The sequence below is a fragment of the Bos indicus x Bos taurus genome, chromosome 25 (genome assembly GCF_003369695.1).
Source record: "Bos indicus x Bos taurus breed Angus x Brahman F1 hybrid chromosome 25, Bos_hybrid_MaternalHap_v2.0, whole genome shotgun sequence".
Lineage (NCBI taxonomy): Eukaryota > Metazoa > Chordata > Mammalia > Artiodactyla > Bovidae > Bos > Bos indicus x Bos taurus.
In genome coordinates, this window is record NC_040100.1 from 35012982 (window position 1) to 35026327 (window position 13346).

Consider the following 13346-nt stretch of genomic DNA (forward strand, 5'->3'; position numbering starts at 1 on the left):
AGGCTGGAGACCTTCAGAGCGCCTCTGGAGACTCTGTTGCCCCCGCATGTCATGGGGAGGATGTAGCTTCAGAGAAGCTGCCCTCTGACATCCCAATGACTCCCTGTGTGTGGCAGGGAAAAGAAAATCCCGGTCGGAGTGGATCAAAATGTTCTCTTTTTGAGATCAGCTTAAGAAGTCACCCTGTTCTCTTCCCGTGTCTGGCTTCAGGAGAGTAATGAATGTTTCCAAGAGTAATGAATACTTGCAAGTGTCACGCGCCTGCTCTGTTTCCTTTTTTCCCCAGATTACCCCAGACCCAGGATGTTGGGGGAAGACCTTGAATGGTACCTTCTCTTCCCTGCAAGGCTCCCTCCCTCTTCTGATTATGGCTGTCTCCTCATGAGGTATCTGATCGCTGTATCTTGGCCTTTATTGTAGGTAGCAGAACAGTGGAATCAGTGGGGTCTAGTTAGTGGGGTACATCCTCTGAAGAGCAGGGGCAGTATTGGGGGATGGGGGGAACTAATGTACCATCCCCCCCACCCAGGGAAGGATTAGCTTCTTTCTTTCCTTTCTTCCTTCCTCTCTTTAAAAAATTATCTTGTAGCTGCTTTTCTTTTTCTTATAATTTTAACATGTTATTTACTTATTTTCATCTGCACTGGGTCTTCATTGCTGCACGTGGGCTTTCTCGAGTTGCAGTGCATGGGGGGCTACTCTCTTGTTCTGTTAAACGGGCTTCTCATTGCAGTAGCTTCTCTCGTTTTAGAGCATGGGCTCTTGGAGTTCAGGCTCAGTAGTTACGGCACACAGGCTTAGTTGCTATGCGGCTTGTGAGATCTTGTGGTGCTAGGGATCAAACCTGTGTCCCCTGCATTGGCAGGTGGATTCTTAACCACTGGACCACCAGGGAGACCCTAGAGCTGCTTTTCAACGGTCTCTTCCCCAACAGCCTCTTTTGGTGGGTCTCCTCTCTGGTTCCTATTTCGTCTTATTTAATGTATATCTATTTCCTTCAAGTTTGGGCAGGAATTGATCTTTACTAGCTGTTTTAGGGGCAGCAAATCTGGAACCTGAAGCCATGTCCTGGTTAGTAATTCCCAAACCAACAGAGGCTGTGCCAGGCATCTCACATTTTTTTTTTAAATCGCTTTTAATTCTCACAACAACTCGATGAGAGAAGTATTGTTCCCGTTTTACAAAGAGGTCGGGGGGTTAAGTTATGGGCCTAGCATCCATTCCTTTCCTTTTCTTTACCTCCTTTCCATCCTTCTTTTCTTAAAACATGAAGAATATTAGTAAATGTTATTTTTGGGGGGGCAGTTCACAGCAAAATTGAATGGAAAGTTACAGAGATTTAGATTCAATGTGTCCCCTGAAAACTGCTCCTCCTACCCCCAATCCATAGCCCCAGGGACCTCTCCATCTGAGCTGTAGTTCCTTTTTCTCCCAGTGCCTTGAAATCTGACTCACAGGTGGGCAGTCATGGTCTCGACATTCAGGTGACTTTGATGGATGCCCAGGACTCCTCTCATAGAGAGGCTCTCTTCTAGTTTTTTTTTTTTTTTAAGATTTTTTTTTTTAATGTGGACCATTGAAAAGTCTTTATTGAATTTGTAGCAATATTGCTTCTGTGTTACGTTTTGGTTTTTTGGCCCCGAGGTGTGTGAGTTCTTAGACTCCTAACCTAACAGAAGCAGAAGATATTAAGAAGAGATGGCAAGAATACACAGAAGAACTGTACAAAAAAGATATTCACGACCCAGATAATCACAATGGTGTGATCACTGACCTAGAGCCAGACATCTGGAATGTGAAGTCAAGTGGGCCTTAGAAAGCATCACTACGAACAAAGGTAGTGGAGATGATAGAATTCCAGTTGAGCTATTCCAAATCCTGAAAGATGATGCTGTGAAAGTGCTGCACTCAATATGCCAGCAAATTTGGAAAACGCAGCAGTGGCCACAGGATTGGAAAAGGTCAGTTTTTATTCCAATCCCAAAGAAAGGCAATGCCAAAGAATGCTCAAACTACTGCACAATTGCACTCATCTCACACGCTAGTAAAGTAATGCTCAAAATTCTCCAAGCCAGGCTTCAGCAATATGTGAACCGTGAACTTCCTGATGTTCAAGCTGGTTTTAGAAAAGGCAGAGGAACCAGAGATCAAATTGCCAACATCTGCTGGATCATGGAAAAAGCAAGAGAGTTCCAGAAAAACATCTATTTCTGCTTTATTGACTATGCCAAAGCCTTTGACTGTGTGGATCACAAGAAACTGTGGAAAATTCTCAAAGAGGTGGGAATACCAGACCACCTGATCTGCCTTTTGAGAAATTTGTATGCAGGTCAGGAAGCAACAGTTAGAACTGGACATGGAACAACACACTGGTTCCAAATAGGAAAAGGAGTACGTCAAGGCTGTATATTGTCACCCTGTTTATTTAACTTATATGCAGAGTACATCATGAGAAACACTGGACTGGAATAAACACAAGCTGGAATCAAGATTGCCGGGAGAAATATCAATAACCTCAGATATGCAGATGACACCACCCTTATGGCAGAAAGTGAAGAGGAACTCAAAAGCCTCTTGATGAAAGTGAAAGTGGAGAGTGAAAAAGTTGGCTTAAAGCTCAACATTCAGAAAACTAAGATCATGGCATCCGGTCCCATCACTTCATGGGAAATAGATGGGGAAACAATGGAAACAATGTCAGATTTTATTTTTCTGGGCTCCAAAATCACTGCAGATGGTGATTGCAGCCATGAAATTAAAAGATGCTTACTCCTTGGAAGGAAAGTTATGACCAACCTAGATAGCATATTCAAAAGCAGAGACATTACTTTGCTGACAAAGGTTCATCTAGTCAAGGCTATGGTTTTTCCTGTGGTCATGTATGGATGTGAGAGTTGGACTGTGAAGAAGGCTGAGCACTGAAGAATTGATGCTTTTGAACTGTGGTGTTGGAGAAGACTCTTGAGAGTCCCTTGGACTGCAAGGAGATCCAACCAGTCCATTCTGAAGGAGATCAGCCCTGGGATTTCTTTGGAAGGAATGATGCTAAAGCTGAAACTCCAGTACTTTGGCCACATCATGTGAAGAGTTGACTCATTGGAAAAGACTCTGATGCTGGGAGGGATTGGGGGCAAGAGGAGAAGGGGACGACAGAGGATGAGATGGCTGGATGGCATCACTGACTCAATGGATGTGAGTCTGAGTGAACTCTGGGAGTTGGTGATGGACAGGGAGGCCTGGCGTGCTGCGATTCATGGGGTTGCAAAGAGTCGGACATGACTGAGCGACTGATCTGATCTGATCTGAACCCGATATTGAACAAGCACCTCCTGTGTTGGAAGGCGAAGTCTTACTCACTGGACCACCAGGGAAATCTCTCTTGTCCGAGAGTCCTCTGGGGGTTGTGGCTGTATTGAGTAAGGACTTCCTAGAACGTGTTGTGGTTTGAAATGCAGGACTTGGCGGATAGGGAATAGGCTGGGGAGGAGGAAAAACACAGAATTGGGGTCAGGAGGGGTCTCAGGCAGCTTAAGGGAGGCAGGGGTTGAGATTCTGGGCTCTGGACTCCAGTAGACCTATGAGGCTTTGGCCCCCACCTGTGAGACTTTGAGTGACCACGCTGAGCGTTGGCTTCCTTCTGGGTGGACCAGAACAGGCTGATTTAATGCCTTCTCCCCTGCAGTGCTCCCCTGCCGCCACCCTCATATAGGCACCCCTGCCCCCAGAACAGGAGTGGAGAGTTGTTGGAGAGTCAGGTTGCAGATGGATCCCTTTGATTCTGTTCCCAGCCTTTGTCATCTTTTTCCCCCCACCTTTCTCCAAATCGAAATTTCTCTTTTTTAGCTGACGACACTCCGTGAGCCTTTAGATCTCACAGAGCCGCTTTGATCATATGGCTCACCATTATCAGATCCTTTTATCTCGGGAACATTTGGCAAACCAGATCTAATCAATACAGAGTGGCAGAGGGCTTGTGGAAGGTCCACGTCTTCCAGGGCCTCCTTTAAGAGCCTGGCCTCGGATGAGGGTGCCCTCGCCTGGGAACTTGCACTCGGCTGGCCGCACCCACCCTGGACCCACGAAGCAGTGCAGAACACAGCACCCTGGCTCGGAGGCTGGCTGCATGCTTACATGAGTCATTTCCTATTCTCCAAGCTGCCTTAAGAGGGAGACACCAAGACTGGCCCCATTTTGCAGACCAGCAAACTGAGGCTCAGAGATGCAGTCACTGAATTCCTAGAGGGCTGGCCCAGATGGGTCTTATTACCAAAAAGTGTGTGGAGTCTGGCTGCTTACCGTTCAAAAGCCAATAAACAGGCCAGGTTGGTGGAAAGGCTTTATTTCAGATGCCGGCCACTGGATGGGGGTGCAGAGGGTGGTGGACATCTGTCCAAAGGCTGACTTTCCCTCCCCTGGCAACCAGTGGGGCATGAACTTTTATAGACAGAAGTCGGGGCTGGGGGACTACATGCAGAATCTGACAGTCATCTTCAGATTGGTCATCGGTGATCTGACTGGCATCATCTTGGTGGTTTTAGATACAGTTAATCTTCAGTTCCAGAGCCCATTTGTTCCCATTTCTTTGTGGTTAATTCTCGGAATTGTGGCAGCTCATGTCCTGGGTACAGTCTGGTCACCATGTCGTTAACTTCTCCACCTGATGTTTAGTATCTATAAGACAGCTTGCAGTATGTGGCTCAGAATATTATCAATAGCCCTTGAGAAAGAACTAAAGGTCCCTGACTATGTTTAATGACTACATCATTATTATTTGGTTTCCTTTTTTATTTTGATTGTTTCCCTTTTTTCAGCATTTCTCACTTCTCTGATTAAACTTATTCTTTGATTAAAGTTTTTGCACAGACAGAAGGCAGGCAGAGGGCATGGTATGCGGGGGGGCCGGGGCAAGGACCATAGGGTCCTGCTCGTTTCAGTCCGACCCTGAAAAGTGGTTTGGAAAAGTCAAGGGAATCTTCTAAGCTGTGCTTCCAGCTTTCTGGAGTCAGGCAGCCTTAGGGCCAATATTGTCCTTGCCCCTCCTCTCCCTCTTAGATCATGTTCTCCCAGGAGCAGCCCCAGAGATGAGAATTCACGGGCAAGTGCTTTATCAGGGAAGTGTTTCTGGGAGAAATTGGGAAGGGAGTGAGGGAGACAGGACAGGGAAGGCGAGAATACCAGCAGGAGAGAGAGGTCAGGCGGAAGGCCAGCCTCAGCCCACTCCCACAGGGAACCCTAGGGCAGAAGTCACGTCACAGTCTTTCTCTTGCCTTGAGGCAAGTGCAGGAGTCTCCTAGGGGCGTTGTAAGAAAGGAGCACAAACTAAGTGGCTTAGAACAACAGAAGGAGTTTCTCTCATGATTGGGCTTCCCCAGTGGGTCAGCAGTAAAGAACCCGCCTGTCAATGAAGGAGACCTGGATTCAATCCCTGGGTCAGGAAGATCCCCTGGAGGAGGAAATGTCAACCCACTCTGATATTCTTGCCTGGGGAATCCCATGGACAGAGGAGCCTGGTGGGCTACAGGTCATGGGGTTACAAGAGTCGTACATAACTTACCAACTAAACACACACACACACACACACATACACATATACACACATACGCACGCTCTCTCTCTCTCAGTTCCAGAGGCGCACACACACACACACACACACACACACACACATATGCATGCTCTCTCTCTTTTTCTCAGTTCCAGAGGCTAGAAGCCCAGAAGCAAGGTGTTGGCAGGGCCAGGCTTCCGCTGAGGGCCCCTGGGAAAGGTCTACCCCACGCTTGTCTTCCAGCTGACAGAGGGCGTTCCTTGCCTTGTAGACTCCAGTTCCTGCCTCCATCTTTGCGTGGTCTTCTCTTCTGTGTCTACATCTTCTCTTCTTCCTACAAGAACCTTTGGATCTAGAGCCCTAAGAGATAATCCAAGATGATCTTCTGACGACAGACTTACTCCTCCAATGTCTAATCCACTCTGCTGCTTTCCTAGAGCATCTGACCCTGCATAGCCTTGCACGTGTGTGCACGTGCTGGGTTATGTCCGACTCTTTGCAGCCCCATGGACTCTCGCCCACCAGGCTCTTTTGTCCATGGGATTTCTCAGGGAAGAATACTGGAGTGGTTTGCCAATTCCTTCCCCAAGGGATCTTCCCAACCCAGGGATCAAACCCGCATCTCCTGCCTTGGCAGGCAGATTCTTTACTACTGAGCCTCTTGGGAAGCCCATATTCCTGTACCTCTTCTTTTTTATTTTTAAAATTTTGGGCTGCGCCACGCAGAATGGGAAATCCCAATTCCCTGACCAAGGATCGCACCCATTACCTGGCCCACCAACCCCCCTGCATTGGAAGCATGGAGTCTTAACCTCTGGACCGCCAGGGAAGTCCCAGCCCTATACCTCTTCTGATGGCTTGATTGGAAGCCCTGGAAACCAGCAATGGCAAAAATACACTAAAACGTGTGACCATGTGCTTGGGGACTCTAGCATCAAACAAATGGAAAAGCTGGGAAAGCCAGCCCTTCAGAGGGACAGGATCCAGAGAGCTCAGGAAATTTAGAATTGAAGCAAAGGGTCCTGGCTCAAGGCGTTACCTTAGAAATGGGGTAACTGTAGCCTCAAGCACTTTCCTTCATCGAGTTTTCTCTTCACAATGCAGATTTTGGAAAGAGGAGCATCTAATTGGTCTACCTTGCTGTGAGTGAACAGGGTACCTTGATTGACAGTCCCCTAGGGCTGCGCAACGGAGCAGTTAGTTCCCCTAAGAAAAACTAGGGTACCATTGCCTGAAGGAGAATGGTGCTGGGCAGCCTCAAACCCCAGATGCTCACCGAGAGTCCCTTCCCACTCCGGGTGTGCCAGGCGTATCAGGGTGCTGGTGGTTTTGCAAAGACCACGCTCTCACTCTGGGTACCCAGAACGCCCTGCCTTGCACCTTGGCCGTTAATTAGTACCTCCTCATCCTTGGAGCTCTCCATCCCTCCCCATCCCCTCACTGGGCTGAGTTAAGGGGACTCTGTGCTCCCGCAGGGGGCCCTGGGCTTCCTTCTGTCAGCTCCTAGAGGTGGCTGCACTGTGGTCTGCCCCTCCTCTCTCCAGCCAGCTTCTGGCCATGGTGCCAGCTCAATAAGTATTGATGTTTGGTGTGACCATGGCTATTCTTCCTGTTCTGTGGGGGAATTTTAGCCACGGTTGAAAAGGGCAGCTTCTGCACAAAAACAAAAATTTCGATTTCTTTGTTCCCAGTTGAGAAAATGTGTTGCAGTTCAGGGCAGCGCTGAGCTCAGTAGAGAAGGAAAGAACAAGAGAGTCAGGGAGGCTGGGGTGGTTCCGGGAAGGTGGGCTAGCAGGAAGGTAAGCAGGAGGTGCTGCACGTTGTCTGGGATTAAGTTGGATCCAGAGGCTGGGATGCTGTGAGGAGGGGGGCACCCACAAGGGACCTGGAACTGGGTATGGGAACTGTTGCCCAAACTTAGCCTCTGTTCCCCGGTGCCAAAATAGAAACTCAGAGACAGGGACTTTCCTGGTGGCTCAGTGGTAAAGAATTCACCTGTCAGTGCAGGAGATGCGGGTTCGATCCCTGGTCCGGGAAGATTCCACATACTTTGGGGCAGTTGAGCCCCTAAGCCACAACTGCAGAGCCCATGATATAAATCCTAAGAGCCTCAACTACTGAAGTCCACGTGCCCCAGAGCCCATGCTCCGCAACAACGGAAGTCACTGCAGTGAGAAGCCTGTGCACTGCAATGAAAAGTAGCCCTAACTCACTGCAACTAGAGAAAGCCCATACTCAGCAATGAAGACCCAGCACAGCCAAAAATAAATAATAGTTAAAAAAATAAACGTGGAGACAAGAATTTTGGGTGTTAGTAGAATTCTAAGAGTAGCTTTCATTGCTTTGGCTGGCAAAGGGGGCCACAGCGGGCTAATGCCCTGAAGACCGTGTGACCCACCCTGGAGTGGGGAGTGAGGAGTTTTGTAGCATTCAAGGAGCAGGGCGTGATCAGCCTGTGGACATCTCTCAGATTGGTTGGCATCAAGGTGAAGCTTCAAGCTTCATCAGCCTTCTGGTTGCAACCAGTCTAGGGTCTGTGTTCTTGTGGTCAGCAGTTTCCATCTGGAGGGGGTCGGCTTCCTGCAAAAGCAACTCAGGAATGTGTGTCAGGCCTTTATCTGTAGCTTTCGGGGAACTGGGAGTTCTGTGATTCGGCTAAGAGGCAGCATTATAGTCTAAATTGTTACCAGTGCCCCAGCCCCAACAGCAAGTCTTTGTTCCTTACCTTTTCATGTTTCCCAGTCATTAACTCTCGAGTCAGCACTTTACTTCAAAAGACAAGGACACGGGGGCTTGTACATGGTTTCAGAATCAACAGCCATCCCCAGGGGAGGCAGTGCCACGTGGGCCCCAAGGCCCAGGCTTTGAAGTCTTGGATTCAAGTCCTCTTTTGCTAACAAGCTATGTGAATGTGGGCAAGTTATGTCCCAGAGCCTCAGTTTCTTCCATCTGTAAAATGGGGATAAGTAGCGCCCCACATGACAGAGTGGTTCCAGGGATTAAAGGGAACGGCCCAGTTTGGTCCATGGTTTATAGTATTTGCTCAATAAATACATTTGTCTCTCTTCAGTCCCTGAACAGTTCACATAGAACTCTGGTCTCAGGCCAAATCCAGCCTGGCTTTTGTGAATAACGTTTTATGGGCACATTTTATTGGCAAACAGCCAAGCCCACTCTTTTACCTTTGTGGCTTCTCACATGATACAACAACAGCAGGGTTTGCTGCCAAAATCTTGGCCCGCTGTGCACTGATGCCCGAAAGCAAAAGGGAGGCAGAGGTTCGGGGGGAGGAGCAAAGAGTAGCTTTATTCTTTGCCAGGCAAAGAGGGACTAGAGGAGGCTAGTGCCTCAAGAACTGTGCCCCTCTCGGTGGGAAGTAGGGAGAGGTTTTATATCCGGGGCTTCTGGGAATGAAGCTCTTGCATTTCTTTTCTTCTGCAAATTTACTGCCAAAGCTGGCATCAGGTGGCTGAGCAGCTGGGTCTAGTGTCCCTGAAGTTATCGGCCCTTGACCTTCTTTTTGAAATGCAGAATGCTGCCAGAGAGTGTAGGAGGTGAACAATGCCAGGTGCAGAGCACAGTTCACATGGTGTCTGAGAATAATTAGCTTTGTTTAGTTTTGTGAAGGACAAGTCTAGCTGCAAGCCTTCATTAGTAGCGATAGCTAAAGACTGCACGACTGAAGCGACTTAGCAGCAGCAGCGGCCAACAGTGTTTAGCTCCTGCAGGCCTGTTTGGCTGGCATATGCCAAAGGCTGTTCACTCATTTCTGTTTTTTTCTACAACATTTTCATCTAGATCTCCACTAAGGAACTCTCATCACAGCCCCAGAAGCCCTTCTGCCATGAAGTGTCTTGGCGAGCAGAGAGCAAGGTGCCTTTGAGTTTACTGCAGATTCTGTTGTTGTTCAGTCGTTCAGTCGTGTCCGACTTTTTGCGACCCCATGGACGGCAGCACGCTAGGCTTCCCTGTCCTTCACTATCTCCCAGAGTTTGCTCAAACTCATGTCCATTGACTCAGTGATGCCATCCAATCATCCCATTCTCTGTTGCCCCCTTCTCCTCCTGCCCTCAGTCTTCTCCAGTGTCAGGATATTTTCCATTGAGTCATCTCTCCACGTTAGGTGGCCAAAGTATTGGAGCTTCAGCATCAGCATCAGTCCTTCCGGTGAATATTCATGGTTGATTTCCTTCAGGATGGACTGGTCTGATCTCCTTGCTGTCCAACGGACTCTCAAGAGCCTTCCCCAACACCACAATTTGAAAGCATCAGTTCTTCGGCGCTCAGCCTTCTTTATGGTCCAACTCTCACATCCATACTACTGGAAAAACCATGGCTTTGACTATGCAGGCTTTTGTCAGCAAAGTGGTTTCTGCTTTTTAATCCGCTGTCTCGGTTTGTCATAGCTTTTCTTCCAAGGAGCAAGCATCCCATTCAGCATCTTCCTTACCTACAATCATGTGTTAGGACATGGTGTCCAGGGTCAGACAGGGAACCCCCTCCCCTTGGCCCCCCGTCAAGAGTCAGAAAGGAGCATCATTGGTAATGCCTATGAAAATATTCCTGACTTAAAGTAGAGCTTTCTGGGGGATATGGTGGTCTTTCTAGTGGGCTCTGAACATCTCACTTCTCTTTGCAGCAGGATTGCAGGGTTAGGAGTGTTGGTTCTGGGCAAATTGCATCGCTTCCTCTGTGTGCCTCAGTTTCTCTATCTGTAAAGTGGGAATAATGCTAGCACATTCCTCATAGGGTTTTTGCGAGGATGGAGTCAATGTGGATACAGTATTTCTCACAGGGCCTGGGACACAGCAAGCACTCAGTAAATGTTTGCTGATTTGTGATAGTTTTGTTAATCATCTGGGTAGGGACATGGAAAGGGCTTCTCTGGTGGCTCAGCAGTCATCAATCTACCTGCCAATGCAGGAGACCCAAAAGACTTGAGTTCGATTCCTGGATCTGCAAGATCCCCTGGAGAAGGAAATGGCAACCCACTCCAGTATTCTTGCCTGGAGAATCCCAGGGACAGAGGAGCCTGTGGGGCTGTAGTCCATGGGGTCGCAAAGAGTCGGACAGGACCGGTGACTAAACAACAACAGCAGGGACACGGAGAAGACCCTCAACCTTCTAGAGACCCTCTCCTGAGCTCGCTGACAATGCTCGTAGCCCTGGAGCCCCGATGTGCAAGGACCAGCGGGCACGTCAACCCCACCTGCTCTGACCTTTGCGTCCAGTCAGCTTCCCTTCACCAAGGCTCTTTTACGAGCCACTTCTTCGCTGCATACTGTCAGGCAGAGGAGGTGTTTTTCAGGCCAGCCGACAGTGTGAAGTGTGAAAAGGTTAAAGTGGGGAGGTGGGAGATGAGGCGTACATAATGGGAAGGACGTGAGGCCCAAAGCAGGGTGGTGGTGTTCTGACCCGTCTTCCCTCAGTATCCATGCTGGAGTCATAAATGCTAAATGGAGGTAGCTATGCTCACTCTGTCCCCAACACGCCTTCCTTAAATCACTCTGTGGACCTGGGTTCTGGGTGGGACTGTTAACCATGACACTCCTGTCCCTGGAAGATGGTCATGAGACCCAGGATGGCCAGTCATAGAGTGCCAGCCTCCTGGTGATATAATCAGGCCAATCAGATTCTCCTTTCAGATTAACCTGTGGATTTGGGGAGATGGATGCTTTTGTTCTCCTAGGGTTGCCAGACCAGGAGGAAGCATGTGGACAGAGCCTGAAAAACAGAAGCAAGCAGAGCTCATAGATTGGTAAAGACAGAGTCCTGCTGATAGAGATCCTTCCAGCTCCTGGATACAGCCATGGCTGGAGCTAACCACCCAGACCTCCCCAATTATATGAGCTCTTTTGAGCTTAGATTCTTATTTAAAAAAATATTTTTAAATATTTATTTTAATTAATTACTTTGACTGTGCCAGGTCTTAGTTGCGGCAAATAGGATCTAGTTCCCCAACCAGGGGTTAAACCCAGGTCCCCTGCATTGGGAGCTTGGAGTCTTAGCCACTGGACCACCAGGAAAGTCCCTGAGTTTAGACTTCTTTAAGTTAGGTTTCTGCAACTTGAAACTGAATAAGGATAAACAGTGTGAGATTTATTGAGCACTAACCCTTTGGCCAGACACAGTGCTAAGAATTTGATGAACATTATCTGATTCGTTTCTGGTAAGTCGCTTCATCTCTTGGAGACTTAATTTGCTAGTATGTAAACTAGGTGTGTTCTGACTTGGTTACTCAGACAGTAAAGAATCTGCCTACAGTGCAGGAGACCCAGGTTCGATCCTTGGGTTGGGAAGATCCCCTGGAGAAGGGAATGGCTACCCACTCCAGTATTCTTGCCTGGAGAATTCCATGGACAGAGGAGCCTGGTGGGCTACAGTCCATGACGTCACAAAGAGTCGGACACAACTGAGTGACTAACACTTTCACTTTCAAAGTAGGTATAATGTTGTAAGAATAAGATTGTTGGGAGACTTAAGTAAGTAAAACATATGGAGTGCCTGGCATATCGTAGTAGTGTTACAGAGAAGAACTGACTCTATGTTGGAGCTGTCTCTTTTACTTTAACATTTGCTTCTGTTCTCTAAAAGTATACTGTCCATACATAACAGCCTGCCTCAGGGAACCCTGCCTCTCTGCCTGAAGGTTAAACCAAAATGCCTTTGTTTGGGACCCGATCCACCTGCGGATGGCTACAGGAAGGAAGAAATCAACACATCCCCTCCCTGAGACTGGCCATTCTAGGAGACATTTGCAAGATGAATGGCATCCAGACCCTGTAAGATGGTTATTTTGAGACATTAGTCTTCCATCTTCCCGGTCAGCAGGCTTTCTGAATAAAGTCATTTTCCTTGCCTCAACACCTCGTCTCTTGGTTAATTGGCCTGTCATGTAGCAAGCAGAGTGAGCCTGGACTCTGTAACAGCAGGTCCTCATGAAACATCAGATACTTTTCTCAGACTGGGGAACTCTGTGATGAGCATCTTTGAATGTACCTTTTGGAGCAATTGCTTCTCTATTTCTCAAAGTGGAAATTCAGGATCAGGAGTATGCCCTTGTTAAGGTCCTCAACACAAAGCCCCTGATTGCTCTTCAGAAACCTGCCAATTGTATTAGTTATCTGTTGCCATGTAACAAATCACCACCGATTTAATGGCTTAAAGAGCACATCTCTATTATCTCACCATTTCTGTGAATCAGGAGGCCAGGCGTAGATAGGTTAGGGCCTCTGCTTTAGTCTTTTTTTTTCTTTTAATTTATTTTAGCTGTGCTAGGTCTTTGTTGCACTCGGGCTTTCTCTAGTTGCGGTGAGTGAGGGCTACTCTCTAGTTGCAGGGCGCAGGCTTCTTATTGCATTGGCTCCTCTTCTTCCAGGGCACAGGCTCCAGGGCACATGGGCTCTGGAGCTTGGGCTCAGTGAATGTCATGCATGGGTTTAGTTGCCCTGTGGCATGTGGCATCTTCCCAGACCAGGGGTTGAACCCATGTCCCCTGCATTGACAGGTGGATTCTCAACCACTGGACCACCAGGGAAGTCCTGCTTCAGTCTTTCCTAAGCCTACAGTCAAGCTGTTGGCTGGGGCTGGGGTCTCATTTGAAAGCTCCACTGAGATAGGATCTGATTCCAAGCTCACTCGGGTTGTTGGCAGGACTGAATTCCTCCAGAGCTGTTTGCTAAAGGTCTCATTTCCTCACTAGCTGGAGGGCCATGTATAGCTGCTGGCCATGCTGGCCTTTGCAACATGAAGTGTGCAGGTTGAGAAGGCAAACGGAGAAAGCATGCCAGCAAGATCATCACAG